Below are 22219 nucleotides of genomic sequence, written 5' to 3' on the forward strand. Positions count from 1 at the left end.
AGGAACCCAGAGCAAGGACAACAGCTGCCATCGGAGCAAGAACCACGGCTGCTACAACAGACACCACCACATCAGCAACAACTGGTGCCACAACAGTTACAAGCAAAGCAGGAACCACAGCATCAACCTCGGTTGCCAACATGGAAACAACAACAGTTGTTGCAACAGCTTCACCTACAACAGTGAGCAGAACATCAACTGTAATGGCCAATACCTGCCATAATAGATGTGGCCACAAGTACCACCAAAGTTGCAATAAAAGTTACAGAGACAGCAAGGAACACAGCAGTAATAACAGCGTCCACCACAACTGTAGCCACTGGGGTGACCATCGCTGTTTCTCTAAGAATGACCCTAACTGGACAATTGTTGAAAAAGTAAACAATAGGAGTGATGCACCCTTGACAGTCCAACCCACCCTTCAGAACAAGCATTTGCAATGCAATAGGTCTCGGACTTTACGCTATTGGCATTATAAATGACAATACCTTTTATTTAGGTGTTTTGCAAACTAACACATATATAAAAGACATTGTCATTTTTAATGCCAATAGCTGAAAGTCTTGCAAATGCAAGACTTCTGTAATGGTGGCTGCGCCCCTTTCTTTAGATGCTGTGAGCAATATTCAGGTTACTGCAAGCCATGTTTAAAGAAAGGAGCGCAGACACCATTAAAGTGAAAGCACGGCATTAGGGGCTTTTACAAACAAGCATTGAAAATGCAATAGGTCTCGCCTTTGATTAAGTTAAAGCCATTTGCTTTGCTAATGGTATTGTATTCTAGCTTTGCACTGCGTTTTAAGTGAAAGCATGCCATGAAAGAATGCGTGTTTAACAAGATGGTGGTGGACTGTCCACTGTCCTTACATGCACGTGCATGCTGTTAGGTTTGGACAAATGGCGAGAGCAGCCATCTTTGTCCATCCATGGGAGAATCGATTGCAAAAGGTCCTCTCCATGGCGAGGGCAGCGCCTGCGCTTCTTTCTCCAGGTGAAACCTAAAAACAAACCCATTTGTTTGTGAATTAACAAATGTTTTTTTTGTAAAAGAGCCCCATGCAGTTCTTTCAGTTTAATGGCAGCAGCGACCCTTTGTTTAAACGCGGCTCGCTGTAACCTGAATACTGCGAGTAGCGTCTTAAATAAGGGGCGTGGCCACTGTTAAAGTGAAAGCATGTTATAGGGCGCTTTCACTAAAATGCTAAAGTTAAAGCGAACCATGCTGACAAATACAAACACGCTAAGAGCAATCTTGGGACAGTGGAAGTAACAGCAGTTGTAAAGACAACAGCTGATACAACAGCAAGACCTACTATTGCAAGGACGGCAGGAATGACAGAAGTGACCAAAGTTGCCACCATGGCACACACCAGTCAGTGGCTGCATTTAAATAACTTCCTTCCTTCACTCATGTTGGTCCCTACTCTGGTCGGCCTGATTCCAGCCCCGGACACTGGACAAGTACTCTTTTTTTCACACAGGTCTGCCTTGGTCTCCGTATTTACTTGTTACTGCTCCTGGCAGTCAGACACACACCATGATGTTGCCGCTAGTGCCAGGCATAGCCTCTCACCGGCATAGTCACTTCCTTTCTGCCTTCCTTTGCCGGATGGCCCACATCTCTGTCACATTTCGCAACCCATGGAACATGTTCCACTACTACTCCATCTAAAGGGACAGGTGGAGTTTTATCCCAGTTTAGACAAACTATGCCATGCTTGGAAAAAAAAGCGACAGCTCAGTGCTCTATTGCTCCCTCCTCCAGATGATGATCCCGGTACTCCCACTGGGGTCGAAATACCGTTGGCACTCGCAGCAACAAAGACACCCCGAATTAACATTTTATACAGAGGACAAGGATCAGAACTTGCACAAAATGTTAACACCATTCTTTGATAATATTTATCGCTTCTTTCTATATTTTATATATAATTTTGCTCTTCCCATCTCTGGCCCTTAAAAATACGTTACTGCTCCCTAAACACTTTCCATCCCTGAGCCCTACAAAGCTCCTTACTATCCCAAGACACTACACTTCTCAGAATCCTTATAATTCCATTTAAACCTAATGATAACTGTTAGAACCGACAGCCTTAGGGTGGTCTTACCCCAACTTTTGGCCTGCCTCCCTCCATTTTTACGATCTCGTTTTTGCTAGCTTTAGGACTCTGCACACTTTACCACTGCTAAACAGTGCTTAAGTGCTTGTGCTCTCTCCCCGAAACATGGTAATATTAGTTCATCCCCAATTGGCATGTTTAATTAGGTTGAGCATTTGAGACCTCTTGTATATACTTTAGTATATACGCATACGTGTATGTACTTTGTGGGCTCTGGAGATTAGCCCTAGGACTTGTCTGCTTCCGCTTAGGGACTTTTTTTTCTGTTCAACTGCCTCTATTTAACTGTCTTGATAGAAAACGACCAAGAGATGTCAGTAATTTACCATAATTGTTTCTGCTTGTTGAACTGCCTCTATTTAACTGACTTGAGAGAAACTACCAGTGGAGGTCAGTAAAATACCACAATTGCTTACCGCTGAGGGACTTTACTTTTTTATTTTTCTGGCAACTGCCTCTATTTAACTTTCTTGATAGAAAACGACCAGCAGAGGTTAGTGAAATACCAGAAAGACTTTAATATTCTCTTGATTCCAGTCCATAGAAATTGTCTTCCACAAGCACCGGTAGACAATAATATTTTTTTCAAAACTTATATTTTCAGTGATATGACCACCGAAGGCCCTAATTTTATATTAAAAACAGAGATTTGGATTATACCATTCCCTGCTGAAAGGCGGTATTTCTCTCCAAGTGTTCCCATACGTGGCGTGTCATGCAGTTTGGTGCTTACTTTCCCTCCATGTTAAAGAACAGTAGATGTTTCAGCACCCAGGCTAATGTGCTGCATAGCTAAATACATATGGTCCCAGAGGCGAGACCGATTGCATTACAAATGCTTGTTTATTTATAAGTCCTTAATAAAGTCCACTATGTGTGCCCTGAGCCTGTACATTAAATGCTACTAGTCGGCCTACAGGACTGATTGTGCCACCCATAAAACTAGCCCCTTAAACATGTCTCAGGCCTGCCATTGAAGGGCCTGCATGTCCAGTTTACTGCCTCTTTGACTTGGCAACCCCAGCTACTTGCCAAGACATAAACTCCCCTTTTATTACACCTCAGTCACCCCAAGGTAGGCCATAGGTAGCCCCATGGGCAGGGTGCTGTGTAAGTAAAAACTGGGAAGTGAGGGAGAGGGAATGAAGGAAACAGTACCAACATTCTGAACTTCAGAGACCGATATGGAACCATGACCATTACATCTGGTCAGCAATCAAAAGACAATATGGAAGAGTTGGTGCCTGATGATGAACTGAAGAGAGAGTGTGGCTTAGTAAGTAGGGAGTTGAGTTTGAATGCGTTTACTATAGTCATCTTTCATATTTTTATCTGCTGCTTTACTTTGAAATGTAGAATCTTTTAGTTCATGCAAAATCCAAGAGCCCGAAGGTGTTTGACAGAAAATTTTGAAAAATGACTGTGTCCTAGGTTTCTGTAACTGGAAATCCTGGACCGGAGATAAAATCCTCAGTTTGTAATTTGTTTATTTGCCTTTTAAGCATTTTAGTTGTATTCGTAATTCTTTAAAGTGTGGTCAAGAGAAAGAACAGTAATGTTGTAATCGAGGGTATCAAGGTTGGAGGATGTGATTAAACTAGTCTTTGGCGGAGTCTGTTGCCCCTGCAGTGGGCATAGTAACCGATGTGGACTTAAAATGAGAAGATGTGGTGTTTGAGAGCTGATATAAGGCTATGAAAGAAGGTAGGTAACCTCCTGCCAAATGCAGCACTTTCCATTTGAGTGGTTATGTTGAAACCTAGGGCAAGAGCCTTCCTTTGGAGGTGTAATAGGAAGCAAAGGAGTCAAGTCAGGACACTGTGAAGAGAGGGTTGGGATTGTAAAGAGAGCTAGGGTTTTGTGAGTGCTAGGTGAAGCTAAGGGTGAATGAGATTTGGATGAGAGAAGAGGAATTAAGACCATGGATGCATATGAGATCACGGGAAAGAAATGTGTATAGAGTAAAATTAAAAGAAGACAGCAGTAGGTGTATCTAGTTTAGTTAAAACTATGGTTAACTAAACTGAACACTTTCTCCAGGGGTAAGGAGTAGCAAGAGCCCGCTGAGGACTCTTTTGCAATATTCCCATTTTTTAAGGACTAGAATGACGAGGACGCATGGAATAAGTGTGGGTTGGAACTTGCAGCTGTTCAGTAGCCCTTGAGGGTAGATGGCCACATGGACATGTCACAGGTGTACTTAATGCATCCAGGTGAGGTACAATGGTGTCCGGAGAAAAATGTGTTTTTACATGGATGGGTTCTGGGGCTGTGTATGATGGGAAGTAAATAATGCAAACACAAGGAGATGATGGATGGAGCTCTGAAACATTTCAGACACTCACCCCCAGTCACAGATCTGGGCTGAAACCATCATCGTTCTTTAGCGCACTTTGCCAACCCAGTTCAGACCCAGCCATATGCAAATCAGTCTTGACCCTGTACCTCATGGGAACAGTTCAGCCCGAAATGCCAAGCCAGGTCTTCCCTGGACCGGAAACAAGCATCCTTGGACTGGTTTCGGGCTAACAGTCCTCATCAGCCAGGCTAGCTTGAATCCAGTGGCAAAGTGAACAAGAACCCCATGTCTGGACATACCCTGCCAACTTAGGGCTGAACTGAGGTGGCAAAGTGAGCTAAAGAATGATGATGGATTCAACCCAGATCTGTGACTGGAGGTGAGTGTCTGAAAAGTTTCAGCGCTTCGTCCATCATCTCCTTGTGTTCGGGAAGTTAATGATTTCTGTCTTTGCTGAATTTTGCTTCATGCCTCACAGAACCATTCAGCGATTGTCAGTTGGCAACTTACTCATGAAGATGAGGGTGCAGATTTTGGAGAAGAAGATTTAGTTTTCATTGCTAAAGAGTTTATTTGAAGACCCAAATGAGGTGGGTATATTGCCAAGTTGGGCAATGTGCAGCGAGAACAGAAGTGCCCAAGTTATAACATTTCTGGACACCCATAGGGAGGCTGATGGGTGCAAAAATAAAAGAGCACACCTAAAGGACTAGGAATTCCTACCGGCAGGAGGTAATGATAGTGCCCTATTAGCGATACTGAATGATGTGTTGAGATGCAGTGGTCCACCTCAGACATTGGAAAAGCAATGGGGACCACGCCAACCACACTAACACCTTTTTATTGACTTTATAAAGTGTTTCTTTCAACATTGGTGACAAATCTGTACAAAACTGTAAGTTCATAAAAGTCTCAATGTACAAGGGTCGCAAATGACTGAGGACCGGCAGTTAAGTGTTCCCTAAGGAGACAGAATGAAATGAGTCTAGCAGTGGAGCAAACTGATAAAAGGAGTTCATCCCATTGTTTCAGGATAAGCAAAGAAAGTGAGCAAAAGCAGAAATCGGTGCAAAGGGATGTGGTGCGACCAAGTGAGGGAGTGGGGCAGAATGAATGGTGGCAGTGTTTCTACAGAAGATGATCAGGCAATAGAATTAGGGACAGATGAGAACTAAAATATTCTAAGAAACGACACAGAGAAATAACATAAGAAAGGAGAGAATGAACTTGAGCCAGTGAAAAGAAGCAAGAGAAAGGAGTGACATTAGAAGAGAGAGAGAGTTAAAAAAAACAGATTGAAGAGGAGACATGGAAATAGCTGTGGAAACCTAAAAAGAAACAGATGTAGTAGCCAAGGAGATAAAAAACTAGGACGAGCATGTGCATTTAACTTGCATGAATAAGTAAGAACAGGTGTATCTTAGGTGTGACAGAGGCGAAACCTAAAAAAGCAAAGAAAAGAAGTGTGCTTCAGGAGGAGAATAATCACTAAAAGGAAAGAAAACAGCAAAGTAATACCCACATTGCAATGAGCAGAAAAGAGTGGCAGGGGGGTAAAATAAAAATAATAGAGGCAGAAGGACAGAGGTGATAAAATGGCTCGGATTTTACTTACCTGTGTTGTGGAGGTGTAGGGAGTATGGGGTCCTTCAAAATTGAACAGTAAACAGGTAGTTGTAAAGGGTGAGATGTTTACATTTCAAGAAGACAGGAAGGCAATATTTGAGTATCATCTGCAAAGAAGTAGCCAGAAAGTCCCTCTATGGGCACCTCTCATAACTAGCAATGGATCTGGAAGAGTTACATGTGCACAAACAGTCATTATTGAGAAGAACCCACTTCATGGCAACCCCATTTACTAAGGGCTGGGCACAGGCATCATATCAGACTCATTCTATGCATCTGAAGTGCCGATGAGCAATCACACCATGGTGCATTGGCACTGGGAAAGTGTCTTACACTTTAAAGCATAATGTCACTCATTGTGTGTGGGGTGCACTCCTCACTGAAGAGTGTGGGAAAACTGTTACACTGCATGCGTTTACCCCACATGCTGTTGCAACGAAAATGGCTTGCTGTCTGGGGTAGTAGGTGTTGGCTTTAACTCCAACACCTTCCCTACTGTTGCACAGACTGGAGTTGGAATAGTAAATTATACTACTCCAACATTCAGCGCACCCACGACAGCAAGTCGGGGTAAAAAATTGCATTGCCACGGTATGCAGGGTAAAAGCATGTGTTGTAACGTCATACAGCCAAGAGTGTCACCGTGAAGAATGAATCCCACATCTTGGAGCACCTTTTCATTCAATGGGGCATTACATTGAGTCACTCATCCAGTGCTTTTCTTAGCACTTGAAGCTCAGTCTCTTCATTGAATGAGACTAACTTCTAAGTGCAGTGTCGCTCACACAGTGTGAGCCTGGCTCTTTTAAGTATAGTGTCATTAACTGAGTATGAGTTCTGGAGTGCAGTTTGCTTACTGGATGTGAGTGTCACATTATACACACCATTGGGAACACACCCATTTATGGCATACATGTCTTAAACCTTCAGTGCTGGCAGGTGGTGGAAACTAGCTGGATCCCATTTCTAAAAGCTAGTTATGTCAGGGCCAGGTTTTTTTGGAAATTTAATAGTGTTTCTACTAATAATGGCCCCCATCTCTAGCAACCTTTAGGGAGTGGATAATGAAGGTAAAAAATTGTAGAATCCAACATATTCATTGCTGTTTACATGCAGGCTTATGTGTTATTTTATCGGGTTTGGAACCTCTGATCTACATGTTACATAAGAATCTCTGCAACAAGTGCATTAACCCGCTGGATTGATCAATGATCCAGAGCAGGCAAATTAATTCTCTAAACTATTTTATAATGATTCAGGTCTGTGACCATAGATTACCTGTCTTGCTCTGTGACAAGTGCATTAACCACCTGAGCTATTCCTACACGTGTCCCTTTAGCTAACTTTAAATGTAGTCAGTCACCCTACTTAATTTCAGCTACTGTTTAATGCTCTCCTAGCCCATGCAACCTGCCTTCTAGCTTCTGCCCCACCTTCTAACTCCTTAACCCACTATTCGCATCCCACACCCCTTAGCCCATCAGTCTTCCTATCACCTCACCCGCATAACAATACCCTACAACCCTCTCATTCCACCACACCCCTTCCTTAGCCATCCAGCTTTTCCACCCCTCAACCATCCTGTCCTTATCCAAACACTCTTTACACACCTTACACCACCTTCTACTACATTGCCTCCTGCCTTGCTGGCCACTTTTAGGCTTCCCCTGTCCCAGTCTCACTCTGTCCTCATTCCTCTTCCTCCCACCTTGCCTAACAACCTCTCTACCTTCCCTCTCCATCCTCCCGCTCTGCTTCATTCGGAAGCCTCACGCGTCCCATTTATCAGCTTCTTTTGGACCCTTCAGCTGGCCTCAACTCCGCATTCCACTTTGTCCTGGTAACACTCCAGAGCCACATACCCAGCTTACTTAAGGTGAAAGCCTCCATGTTGCAGCCTGCCCTCTCTGGCTAAGCTTCCCTGTACTATCATCTATTTCTCTACCCCCAGCCTCTCCTCACTGTGGCCACTGTTCCTTTCACATGATGTGACACCCCTTGCTGCCTTGCATACATAACTAGTCTCTACTGACCTTCTCCCCTCCCATTCTCACCCTATAAAGTTCGCCCTTCACCTCCTGGAGGCTTACATTGGGCCTTTCACATTTCTCCTGAACCCTTAAGTCCACCCCCCTCCGACTCCAAACCCCCACTTACCTTCAACCATCCTCGACTAATCTCCTCCACCCAGCTGGACTTTCTCCTTACCAAGGCGTGATCAATGACAAGAACCACCCTAAACATCTACAACCTGACCTTAGATTCAACGCAAGACCTGTTCATCACAGAAACCTGGCATGGGGATGACATCTGGCTGACCTGCTATGTAGACATCCTAGTGGAATAGAGAATCAGCACCCTAAGGTGTGCCACGAAGACGAAAGGAGGCCTAGAAGGCATTATCAGGCAGCCTTCAAGACCACAGCTTTCAGGGTCTTGACATGGCTGAATGCAAACCTCTCCTTGTCCTCTGCTCCCTTCGGCTACATTCTCCAGCTCATTTGGTAAACCACAGCAATCTCTGGCAGCCCTGGTCATCTCAATTGACTCAACCTTAGCCCTGGGGCCCAGTATTACTCCTAACTGGTCTCTGGGCTGACAGTCTCGTGGGCCACGGCTTGGATGTAATCTTCGCTCTGCCAGGACTCGTCACAGTAAACCACAGCTTTCCAAACTTTTCATGTTGGTGACACACCTTTTTGTGCAAAATTTCCCAGGGACACAGTAACGCGAGCGAGCGCAGCGAGCGAGCCCGAACCATCACAACCCACACACACACAACTTAACTCACACACCCACAAACACACTCAACCCACACACACACAACCCCCACACACACACAGAACCCACACACACAATCCAACACAACCCCACACACACACCCCCACCCGCAACCCACACACACATCCCCCCACACCAACTCCACCCCCCACACCCACACACCCACCCACACAACCCTACACCCCACCCACAAACACACAACCCCCCACCCACACACACCCCCACACACACACAACCGCCCACACACAACCCCCCACACACAACCCTCCCACACACAACCCCCCACAAACACAACCCCCCCATACACACAACCCCCCACACACACAACCCCACCCACACAACCCCCACCCACACAACCCCCACCCACACACAACCCCCACCCACACCCCCCCACACACACCCCACACACACACAGCCCTACACACACACAGCCCTACACACACAAATCTATAGGCCTGCCTACACAAGGTAAGGTGGAAATCTATGGGCTTGCCTATTCACCAAGAAAGGTGGAAATCTGCTCCTTGTAGGTTACTCTTACATTTGGAGCAGGTTTTCCACTTTCTTTGAATTCACAAAAAGTTCCAGGAGAACGCCCCTTCCCATTTCCGAATAGGAAAAATCAATCCATAAATGCGTCAGTCAACTTTTTTTTCTATGGGGATAACATTTTCCCCATCGAAAAACTCCTCTGCTACCCTTACAAGAAGACGCGCTCTCCCAGCCTGATCACAGATGTCATAGCTGCCAAGGTTTCAGATTGCTATGTTTGGCATTTTCATAATTTCAGTGTAATTATGAGTGACATTTCAATGACTGTGAGTGACATTTAGTTTATCACGAGCAAAATCAAGCAATGAAGGCAAGCGAAACGTATAAATATAGAAAGTACACACATTTGAGTAACGATAAATCCAAAGATTTTGAAAGTGCCTCAAAGCAAGCACCAGAAATGAAAGGCCACTACCTGCACTTGTGGGTCAAGCACTAGAAAGGAAACGGCACTACCTGCACTTGTGTTTGAAGGCAGGAAGTTGAACGCAAGTGTCGGTCTTCCGGTAATTTAACACAGCCAGCACTGGACGGCAGCAGCAATTAATCGGGACCTGGTTTGTCGAGAAAGGTACCAGAATGTTAAAGGCAACTTTTTACCACATATTAATGGAGAAAAAAGGTACCAGTGCTGGCACTGCACGCTAGTTCTGCTGAGGGCCCCCAAAACACGGATCTTCTCAGCTGACTTAATTGATGCCAGCTGCCTAAATATTCAAAACAACAAGCGGGGTTGCTGAACTGTTCCTGGTAGGGAAGAAGAAAAGAAGATTGGCTGTACCGAAGGGGTATATTAACACCCTTGGGCATCCATTAGGTTGGACATGTTTGCCTCACACACCCCGAGGGATGTCATGCTTCATCATCGGCGGTTGCTCCTCGTCGGGGAGGCGGTGCAATCCCCGACGGGCTCACCTCAAAGAGGGGCTCTTTAGCGGAGATCTTTTTGTCCAGCTGCCTGTTGATGAAGTGTGGGTATGTGGGCCAGGGCGATAGTATCCTAGAAATGAAAAGGTAAGATTTAAAATATAGTAGAGGGTCCCGGAAACAACTTTATTCTGGAGGTCCTCCTACTATTATTAAAAAGGTGTAGTTTAGTTTGTAAGGTCACGGAGAGTTACGTGCCGTGTTTCAAACTAGACTAATGTGATGGTCGGTCAACATGTTTCTCGCTTGGGTTCTTCCCGCGATTCTTCAGGACCTGGTGAAAGTGTGGGTGGGGGTTAAAAACAGGGACATGCTTGTGTGTTTTACCTCAGGGGAATCCTATGCCTAAAGGTCTTGGAATACTACCAGGAACAGTTCAGCAACCCCGCTTGTTGTTGTTTTGAGTACTCTACACACGGGCACACGCTGCAACTGGACCTTCCGCCTCCCTTCTGAGGTGGTAATTGGTGCCCGTTCGATCCATTGATCACACTCCCTCTTTTTTGACGACGGAAGCTGCCTAAATATCACACGTTAATTCCTTGTAGGTTGTTTTTAATACATATTATATTATATCATAAGTAAAAGAGTCAGTAGTCAGATGACTTGCGAGCAGCCGCAGACAGCACAGGCATTGGCAAGCCTCAGGAGAGTGAGTATGGCGCACTAGTGCAATCAGGACGAGGTAACTATCAGAATACAGTAGAGTTCAGCAATGCACTGCTCAAGCCTAATACAAATAATTAGCGAGCTGTGAGTGGTGTCCGCCCTGGTTGGTGCGCTGCAACCCGCCCAGCCCTAGATTACATCAACAGACGGTCACAGAGTGAATTAATACAACACCAGCTCTGCTAACTTAACTGCGACGGTGGCCGCGCTGAAAGTAATTTGTTGGATGGCACCAGTATTGTCATCCTGCGCTAGCACTATTCAGTGAAAGTAGATTTGTAGATCAAGCAGAGTGAGTTCACACTCCAGGCTGCACTCACTTTTGCTTTCAGGCGATTGGCAATTATTTGCACAGACCGCCTCATCATGGCTTCGACACTCCGCAATGATTCTGAGGCTCAGCAGCTGCGTGAAAAGGCTGGTGTAATCCTCTGTGCTCAGCAATGTCACGACACATGCTACACGGCTGCCTTGTCTTTTTTTTACTTACTTTTATCTCTCTGTCACACTGTCGGCCGTCCCCCGTAATTATCTGGAGGATCACGATGCCTGGTGCATGAACCCATTGCTGAGACTGTAGTGACAGTCACAGTGAGGGTCGGTGCCGGGCGGTAATAATCTTTAATTTTATGCGCAGATGTACTCCTCTTCATAACAGTTTTTAAGGTGTGAAACTGCCTACATACTTTGTCTGTATAGCAAATACAGCTTAAACTCAGCGGTTTAAAATGCTGCAAAACGCTCTAAGCCTCACTACTTACCAACAGAGTGAGTGCCTGGGATGGTGGAGTAGAGGCGGCTCCGATATCGCTCTATCCCAGCAAGGCCGCGCGCTCAGGCCGTGAGCAGCGCCGTATGCCAGCCCCGTGGGGCTCGGGGCAGTCCTGACACAAGAACATGAACCAGGGAAATGGACCGCCCTAGCATTTGCGAGCAAAGCCCTAACTCCCACCGAGGCTAGATATGCCCAGATTGAGCGCGAAGCGCTAGCTATCAAGTGGGCCTGTGGACACTTCCACCTTTACTTACACGGACAAGCATTCGTCATGGTCACAGATCACCAACCCTTGGTGCCACTCTTCAAGGGCAGTGCCCCCCATCCACTGCCACGAATCGAGAGATGGGTGATCCAGCTCCAAACCTATGACATGGAGGTCATCTACAGACCCGGAGCCAAAAATCCAGCCGACTACTTGTCACGGCACCCACTGCCGCGAGAACTGACAGCCACTGATGAGGAGTGTGATGGCTATGTTCAGTGGGTGGCTCTCACATCCTGCCCCCAGTGCATGACTCTAGATGAAATCAAGGAGGCAGCCACAGAAGACCTCCCCTACATGCAGTCACTCCAGGCGGTGCAAGAAGGGTCCTGGACGGATTATCTCCGGCCCCCCCCCGAGTTGGTCGGCGGCGGACAAGGAAACCCTCACCAAGTATTGGCAGATCCGCCATGAACTCAGCGCCACGGAGGAGGGCACACTCCTAAGAGGGACGCGCCTCGTGATACCAAGGCGACTCAGACATCGGGCCACCCAACTGGCACACGGAGGTCACCAAGGGGTCACCAAGATGAAGGCGCGCATGCGCGAGAAGGTGTGGTTCCCCGCACTGGAAAGCACCGTGGACGAGTATGTTAAGAACTGCATGTCCTGCCAGTTAACCAGCGACCCGGAACGACCAGTCCCCATCATCACGGAGGAAGCCTGCACAGCTCCATGGGAAAAGGTCAGCGTGGATTTTGGAAGCTTCCCCGGTGAGGGGCATACTCTGGTGGTCATAGACTCTTATTCCAAATACCCCCTCGTAGAGAAAATACAATCCACGGCTTTTGCCCACGTGGGGCCAGCACTTGAAAAGATGTTCTCCCTATTCGGCCTGCCTGGTGAACTCAAAAGCGACAACGGCCCTCCCTTCCAGGGAGCAGAGTTTGCCACCTTCATGACGACGCGAGGCATCACCCACCGGCGCATCACTCCCCAGTGGCCACAAGCCAACGGGGAGGTGGAGCGATTCATGCGAACACTTAACAAAATGTTCAGGATCGCAGTGGTCGAAGAGGCCGACCCCGAACAGAGACTGCACGAATTCCTGAGAGAATACCGTGGAACGCCCCATTGCACCACGCTGAGAAGCCCGTGGTCGTTGATGTTTCAAGGCCAACGTAGGGACTTCCTCCCCGTGCCGCCGGGGCCAAGGCGGGAAGATGAGGAACTGGATGAGATGCAGGAACGCGCACAAAGACGCCGGCGCAGGAATAACATGCGGGCGAGCAGCCGCCGCAGGGCCACACCAAGGCAACTACATCGAGGAGACCGGGTCATCATCAAGAATCGACGACCCGGGGGAAAGTTTCGGACCTTCTATGAACCAGGGCCGTGGACGGTCACCAACACGAAGGGCACCATGGTGACCGCCAACAAGGAGGGAGAAGAAGTGTCAAGGAACTCGTCGTGGTTCAAAATAGTCACTCCAGACGGCAACACAAGTGCTGAAGCCCAGGAGGACATCCCCGAAACACCCGGAGCGACAGCACCAGAAGCGGCGAGTAGCTCTGCAGCAGACGGCGGGGGCCTCACACCAGAGCCTGAAGCACCCACACACTCCACCCCCGTCCGGAGCCAGGCCCATCACGGGGATCGAGGCTCGGGCCGCACGCCTCGTTACAGTCTGAGGCCCAACCCCCGCCCCAACCAGAAGCTCAATGACTATGTCTGCCACCTGAGCTCCTGAACTCTGCAACCGGGGAGCACGCAAGTACCCTTTCATCATTGTATATTCATTTCATGAACAGTTTACTGAACATTTTGAAATTGTTGAAAGTTGGATAGAGATGTAGTGCGGTTAGCACTCTAGCAGACGCACGTACGCATCCACGCATCCGCAGGCCAGGCGTGGTCTGCGGGGTCCAATAAAAGAAGGACGCGCGCTCGGGCACGTCACTTCCAAATGAGACGAGTGTGTGGTTTACTGGCTGATGCTCCGCGCTTCCACCCCTGCGCACGCGGCCATGCTGGTCGCTTAGGCCTACCCACACACCCTCACCACACAGGGGGGGGAGGGAGGGGGGATCAATACTCCCACAAGGCTCCGCTCCGCAGCTGCTTCGCCTTCTGCCTTGCACATCGCGTGCACATCGTAATCACGGAGTGAGTGGGGCTCGAGTCGCATTCACCAAATATCGGCTGGCAGGCATACGTCATCACGCGACACACCTACGTGTGGGTCGCGACACAGTAACGTGTCGCGCCACACAGTTTGGAAAGCTGTGCAGTAAACGGTCCCATAATGTGCAGCCACTACCACCTCATACCCTTCTTTGTGAACAACCTGACAAGAACAACTTCTACGGGAACACCGACCGACCTACATACAGACAGTGGAAGAGGCTCAGCCTTTCAGCATTTGACTCCCATCTCATCATTACCTGATGAAGAAATGTCCTGCAACCAGCTAGTGCAACCCCTGGCTCAGAGTTCACAGGGAAGCACCACACACAGAAAGTAAACCGGTTCTGAAAGGTTAGCTTACTTTCTGCTGTTGCCACTGCCAAGCACCCAAACCCCAGACAACCCTTGAATGGTTAAAAATGGATGAATGGGAGGAGGCTTCCACCCATTGTCCTTCGCCTTAATCCGCCCAGACATCTTATTTGATGCCGAGGGCTGGGCAGAGGGGAGAAGGAGGGTGTTTTTCCTCCCTGTGACATGACAGGGAAAGAAAAGGTCTGAATAAATGCCACATTTCCGGGTTTTGTGTTGTCTGCTCGGTGATTCCAAAACCTCTCAAATGAGCCAATAAAAGATCTTCTGCTGAGCATAAAATGCAAAGATGGTGTATTTTGTGCTCAGCCTATTTTGAATATCTTTTACTGGAAGTAACTGGCATCTCATGGGAAGCGCTGTGTCTTGCATTCATCTTAACTTGCTAGAGTTGCACAGATGACACACAGAATTCATTAAACTGGAAAACCTTAAGGAGTCAGGCTCATCAGCACTTGAGTGCCATGTCTGAGTAGTTGATTAATGGATGCTGAGCAACATCCGACATTTTGTGCAGGGTACAGGGAGTGGCGGGGACAGGGCGTGTGCAGAGCAGGCAGGAGCTGAGGCTTGCCAAGAAAAATGAGTGGCATGGTCCAATCATAAAATGGATCAAGTTGCATACTATCACAACCATGCGTTGGTCCTATTCCCTACCCCCTGCAATTCATCACACAATTAGCCTCGTGACGTGGGCACCACAAATATTTTCGTACACCTGGCTCCATGGATACTGACACAAAGAGCGGGACAGGGAGACACCATCACTGGGACAAAGGGGAGGGGGGTGATTACTGGGACATGGAGACAGTGCCAAACACACCGGATACATTGAGCAGCGAAACACTGACATTGGGTCGGGGCATACATTGGTTAGGACAATGCACATCCCTGTCTCCCTACACTTATGCTACCACACTCTTCAAAGCAGTGGAGCTCAAACAGTTTTCAGACTGTGGTGCTGCCTTCAAAGTCACATCACTGAAGTCATAAGGAGTGTGAAACATCCAAGTGTCGCACAAAGAACAAGTGTAGAAGATGAGTCACACCCGTTGCGCAGGACAGTTGTAAGGGTGTAGTATGTACGCCATGGTGCCTTATGGAGCGCACTGTCACAAATATGTTACTGAAGTGTGGTCGCTCACTGTCACTGACAGACAGCACATTTTCCATTGGAATGGACAAAAAAGGGGAGCACCTGCATGCAGTTTTACTGCTAAAACTATTAAGGGTACAAACAACAATGTGTGGAAACGGTTTAAGCAAAAAATAACAATTTGCAAGTCGTCAAGTATAGTGTGGGATTTGCTTTGATCCCATTAAAATCTTTAGTTCCAGCACGCTTCATAATTACAAAAAATACATGCTTATTGATCTGTAAATTGTATATGAATTTTAGGATAGCCTGCCTGAAGCCCTTGTTTGTAAATCATGGTGTATGTACAGTGAACCAGGCAATGAGTTTGTTATTTAATCTGGAAACTGCCGATATAATCTATTAGGGCACGTAAAAGTATGTTATTTAAAGAATCATGTTTTAAACCTTGATTGTAATCATGTTTTATCTGTTTTTATAATTTATTGCTGTGCTTTTATGGTCATCTTGTATGTACCGAATAAAGCTTCATGAATTGACATGCTTTATTTGTTCTTTCCTAACTGCGGATATATGTTGAAATATGTGCACGTTCCACGCACAGGTGTTGACATGGTGAGCGTGTTAGCAAAAACTGACATCCTACAGCTTTTCCTTCCACACTCCTAGTATCCCAGCAAGACTGTCAGATGTTTCACTTTACAAAACACTCTAACTTTGGAGTCAAAGGAGGATAAGTAAACACCAAGCTCTGTGTTAAAAGAATACGCAGCAATTTGACAGAAAACCTTGTCTGATATCTGGCATCTGTGAATGTGTTGCATTTGTATAGCGCGAACAGTAACCCGTAAGCATCCCGGCGCTTGTACTCCTACCACAAGGGAACCCCTCCTGGCTTTTCCTTGTGAGGTGTCCACTCCAGGGCATCCCATGGTGAAACCAGGCATCCCTTGTGTATCGGGGGCCGTTGTGGAGACTAAGCAAGCTATTGCCCAGAGTTGCAGCGTGGGGCCCATGCTTAGATTCGGCACTGAGGCGAGAATATCCGGTCAGAGGAATTTAAGCCCGATTCCCGCACCCTGGTCCCTGGCCAGCGCTCTGCATCAAGGTCTGCCGCTCTAACCATTGAGCCACACTTCTGCCTTTGGAAAGGTGACAAGTTAAACACACATTTTAAAGAGATGTTTATTGCTTATTCATCTTTTGAATCCTAGCATGGTTATTTTGGGGGTGCTTCTTCACCCCGCCCCCCTCCTCCCATTACACCACGCCTTCCGGCGCCTATGCTTCAAAGCCCCGCACCCAAACATGAGCATCGTAAACACAGTTAAAAGTAGACCCAGCCCGCGCCACACCTGCGCTGTACGATCCACGTAGCGCCGCGAATACAGTCAGCGCTAGGAGGCTGGACTAACTGCAGAAGAGCGGCTTACAAATATTAATACACCATCTGAGAATCTTCGAGTTTATTTTTAACTCCAACATGAACCTTTTGTCCAAACTCCCCTCTTGTAACTCGCGCGAGCCTTGAATCGAAGCCTCCTGTCGTGAAGCCAGGCACCACGCGGGCGACTTCCTGCGCGCTCCGCGGGGAGCACAAAGGACCGAGGCCGGACCCGCCCACGCCCTGGTGATGAGCACGCTACTACTGCTGGGCGTGTACACGCTCATTGAAAAAACAAACACAAGCCAAACAAGAGTCCAGGAGGCGAGGCAAAAAGTAGACGCACAAATAAAGCATTGCGTTACCCGTGCCCACAAACGTGAAGGGGGATTGATGGTTCGTAGCTGTGAAAACAACAGGTGTTGCCTTTACTTGGCTCCTGATGCTTATGTTATCGATCTAGGAGTAGTGAAAGGCTAGACCGGCTCAGCCCGCTTTCGAAGCCCAGCAACGCCAGGTTTATACAAATGACGGGCTGTCCCCAAACACTGGGCCCACCTGCGGTGCCCCATTCCGTTTAACGTGGTCGGAGTTCCCAAGACCATCCTCCCGGCGGCACCTCCATTACATATCTGTTTCCCTTGTTTGCGAGTGCACCGCCTACAACTGCCGCTCTTTACATCTTCCGCGTGCTTCCTCAAGCTCCATTCTTTACTTTTGGACAGTTCTGACCTTCCGGCCCCGGCTAACTTCCGTGACCTGTGACCCTCCCCCTCCGTGTACCCCGTTATTCTTTACATTGTTGGGTATCACCACTCACTCCGCCCCACCGTGTGTCTTCATTCCCCGGGGTCATCTCCCATTCAATGCGCTGACTTCACCCATTCAGCCCAAATGTTTTGCATTGTCCCCTGGCACAGACCCGTGTGCCACAGCTCTTGCTATGGTCCGCTCCCTGTGCCCTTATTTTATTCGCAGGATTGTGCCCCCGTTGCTTACAGTGAGCCCTGGCACACCCTGCCCCTTACCAGGCCTGCCTCGTCATCAATGCCCCTGCCCGCCGCCGCTTACCCTCGCCTCCGCCGGGAGCCGCGCACAGCCGCCGCTTCGAGGGGATGTGAGGCCTCCAGGAAGGAGTCTTAATGAGGGGTCCGGGTGGTGGTGGGCAGAGCTGAGAGAACCTGCCTCAGGGGGAGGAAGAGCGGGGCCATGAGAGGGGGGTGGGCTGAAGTGGAGGTGGGAGGAGGACCAATCAGCCCTGTGCTTGCAGCTGTCCCCGGCTGGCGTCCCGCAGCCCCCGGGCATCCGCAGGCCTCTGAAGTTTACCAGTGACTGCGGTCTCTGCTGCGAGGGTCGGTGGGGGCCGCAGGGAGGTGGAGTTAGAATGGAGGGGGTCCTGGGAACAGGCAGCGCACTGAACTGTGCCTAATCCCAGATTACAAGATACCACGAGGCGCTCGATACAGTGTGTGCCAAAAACCGCACGGATTTGGGGAAGAGGGCTCGCATTGAGGGGGTCGGGGGAAGGGTTGCAGTGTGGGGACTGAAATGACAAGAGGATTTATAACACAAAGGGAAGCGACACCCTTACCAGCATGAGGCCCCTAACAGGAAGCAGGCCAACGCCAAAAATGTGGTGGGTGAAAGGCCCCACTAGCAAGTGCTAGAGCCCGCTTGCTGCAGCTGTCAATACCCTCTACCAGCCAGCATTAGGAACTAGTGACTCTCTTACCACATTCCTACCAGCAAAAGCCAGGTACACTTAAAGGGACCGCGGAAATGGTACACTTCCAATTACTAGTTAGATGAATAACTTTTTTTAATTCTTTAGTTCTGGCTTGACAAAGCAGCAGTCTGTTTACCCGTAGTTAGGTATTCTTTAACCATCATTTCAACTTTCTTTCGGTTCGGTTAACTATAAAAGTGCACAGTGCAGAAACAATTAAATACTTAAAAACATAAATCACAGATAATAACAATATGAGTTTCAAAAACAATTACAATCATAAAACCTCGATGTCCAAGTGCTGCCACAAACTTAAAACAAGTAACCAAAACAACCTCAGACAAGCACTGGCGTTGCCAATAGGTCTCGTATTAGGAAAGTTGGAGATATTGGTTTTGTAAATGACAAAGCCCTTTATGTTTTGAAAATGAAAACAAAAATAAAAGGCATTGTTATTTGCAATTGTAATAGCTCCAACTTTCCTACTACGAGACCTATTGGCAACGCCAGTGCTTGTTATCTCTAGCTACTAACTGGGTCGTGGTGGTGCTGTGGTGGTTCTGTTGTGGCGCTGAGTGGTGCTGTGGTGGTGCTGAGTGGTGCTGTGGTGGTGCTGAGTGATGCTGTGGTGGTGGTGGTTCTGTGGTGGCGCTGAGTGGTGCTGTGGTGGTGCTGTGATGGTGCTGAGTGGTGCTGTGGTGGTGCTGAGTGATGCTGGGGTAGCGCTGAGTGATGATGTGGTGGTGCTGTGGTGGTGCTGAGTAGTGATGTGGTGGTGATGTGGTGGTGCTGAGTGATGCTGAGGTAGAGCTGAGTGATGCTGGGGTAGCGCTGAGTGATGTGGTGGTGCTCAGTGATGCCGGGGTAGCGCTGAGTGATGCTGTGGTGGTGCTGAGTGGTGATGTGGTAGTGATGTGGTGGTGCTGAGTGGTGCTGTGGTGGTGCTGAGTGGTGCTGTGGTGGTGCTGAGTAGTGATGTGGTGGTGAAGTGTTGGTGCTGAGTGATGCTGGGGTAGCGCTGAGTGATGCTGGGGTAGCGCTGAGTGATGATGTGGTGGTGCTGAGTGATGCTGGGGTAGCGCTGAGTGATGCTGGGGTAGCGCTGAGTGATGCTGGGGTAGCGCTGAGTGATGATGTGGTGGTGCTGAGTGATGCTGGGGTAGCGCTGAGTGATGCTGGGGTAGCGCTGAGTGATGATGTGATGGTGCTGAGTGATGCTGGGGTAGCGCTGAGTGATGATGGGGTAGCGCTGAGTGATGCTGGGGTAGCGCTGAGTGATGCTGTGGTGGTGCTGAGTGGTGATGTGGTGGTGCTGAGTGGCGCTGTGGTGGCGCTGAGTGGTGCTGTGGTGGTGCTAAGTGGTGCTGTGGTGGTGCTGAGTAGTGATGTGGTGGTGAAGTGTTGGTGCTGAGTGATGCTGGGGTAGCGCTGAGTGATGCTGGGGTAGCGCTGAGTGATGATGTGGTGGTGCTGAGTGATGCTGGGGTAGCGCTGAGTGATGCTTGGGTAGCGCTGAGTGATGATGTGGTGGTGCTGAGTGATGCTGGAGTAGCGCTGAGTGATGCTGGGGTAGCGCTGAGTGATGATGTGGTGGTGCTGAGTGATGCTGGGGTAGCGCTGAGTGATGCTGGGGTAGCGCTGAGTGATGCTGGTGTGGTGCTGAGTGGTGATGTGGTGGTGATGTGGTGGTGCTGAGTGGTGATGTGGTGGTGCTGAGTGATGCTGGGGTAGCGCTGAGTGATGCTGGGGTAGCGCTGAGTGATGATGTGGTGGTGCTGAGTGATGCTGGGGTAGCGCTGAGTGATGCTGGGGTAGCGCAGAGTGATGATGTGGTGGTGCTGAGTGATGCTGGGGTAGCGCTGAGTGATCCTGGGGTAGCGCTGAGTGATGCTGGGGTAGCGCAGAGTGATGATGTGGTGGTGCTGAGTGATGCTGGGGTAGCGCTGAGTGATGCTGGGGTAGCGCTGAGTGATGATGTGGTGGTGCTGAGTGATGCTGTGGTAGCGCTGAGTGATGCTGGGGTAGCGCTGAGTGATGCTGTGGTGGTGCTGAGTGGTGATGTGGTGGTGCTGAGTGATGCTGGGGTAGCGCTGAGTGATGCTGGGGTAGCGCTGAGTGATGATGTGGTGGTGCTGAGTGATGGGTGGCGCTGAGTGATGCTGTGGTGGTGCTGAGTGATAATGTGGAAGGGAAGAAAGAAAGAAGGAAAGAAAGAAGGAAGAAGGTAGGAAGGAAAGAAAGAAAGAAAGGAATGAAAGGGAGGGAGGAAAGGAAGGAAGGAATGGAAGAAAGAAAAGGAAGGCAAGAAAGGATGGAAAGGAAGGAAGGAAAGGAAAGAAAGAAAGGATGAAAGGAAATAAAGAAAGGATTCTAATTGCAAGTGTCAGCATGAACAGGCTTGTTTTGAAGATGTAGTCCCCAAATTTGAGTCTCCATGACAGAGAGGGGCTGTGAAGGACGGAGAGGCGACAGGCAGAGACCACACGTGGAGGACATCAAAGGAAGGGTGGGAGGGGAAAAAACGCATTAGCGAGCGAGAAAAGCCATAAACACCAGGGGGGCAGGGAAGCAGATTGCCTTCAAGCCTTTGAAGACAAATGATGGTGGTGCCTCTGATGTAATCACCAACACTTTTAAAGTACAATACCACAGAGAAAAGATAGAGGGAGAGGGGCAGAGAGGGGGGTGGGCGTTCATGAAGGCCATACATGTAATAAATAATCACAGATGTTTTAGTTTAACCAGCCTATGATGTCTGAAGGGACGTCCTGAAGTAGATTCAGGCATGTAACTACGAAAGGATAAACATTGAACACATTATGTGGATTCAATCTTTGCCAACAATCGATATCAAAATAAGGCAAACCATGAAGTGATGCGAACCATTGCAAAATTGTATTACATTAATCATCCCTATGTTTTAATTACAGCTGGTCTCCGCCTGCACCACGAGACAGGCTGTGTCTGATTTGCAATCATGATTAAGAACGAATGAGTTAAAAACCCTTTCATACCATTACTATTAAAAGTATTGCATTAGTGACGTTCAATTACAAGTCATTAAGTTGTGTTACCTTGTGGCTTTGCATATGACATAATTCTCGAAAGGAAAATAATCTGCACAACAAACATGCTGTTGTTACAGTACATGCTTTCTTGTTGGTGTCCATACAGGTCCATGCGTGGAGCGTTTGCAGGCATGGTGCAACAGGCGAGGGAGGGGAGACGAGGGTGCTCTGCAGGGGTGATGGGACCTGGTGTAGAGAAGGCGAGCAGACGACTGTGGGGGGCGGAGGGAAGAGAGGGCAGTGGAGACTGGGGTGGCGACAGGGAGATGCATGCACGTGCATTGGGTGATAAGTTGCTTTCACGCAAGTGTTTATTGTCTAACGTTTTTATGTACATTATCACACAGGCAAATGACTGCAGCTGGCTGGGCACATATGATAAGGCTTATATGCGAGTAAAAAAGGCCTTTATGGCCTGGAAAGGACACGCAC

The 22219-nt window shown here is 48.4% G+C and overlaps 1 protein-coding gene across 1 annotated transcript in view; it reads right to left on the reverse strand.

The window, feature by feature from the left end:
• The window catches only part of OPTC (opticin), an 88181-nt gene extending 69883 nt beyond the window's left edge, over positions 1-18298 (reverse strand). Inside the window, exon 1 of the mRNA XM_086923503.1 lies at positions 18065-18298. The gene's annotated coding sequence lies outside the window, so the exon portion shown is untranslated. The remainder of the gene's footprint in view (positions 1-18064) is intronic.
• Positions 18299-22219: the final 3921 nt, after the last annotated feature.

This window comes from Lissotriton vulgaris, chromosome 5 (genome assembly GCF_964263255.1).
Source record: "Lissotriton vulgaris chromosome 5, aLisVul1.2, whole genome shotgun sequence".
NCBI classification, from domain to species: domain Eukaryota; kingdom Metazoa; phylum Chordata; class Amphibia; order Caudata; family Salamandridae; genus Lissotriton; species Lissotriton vulgaris.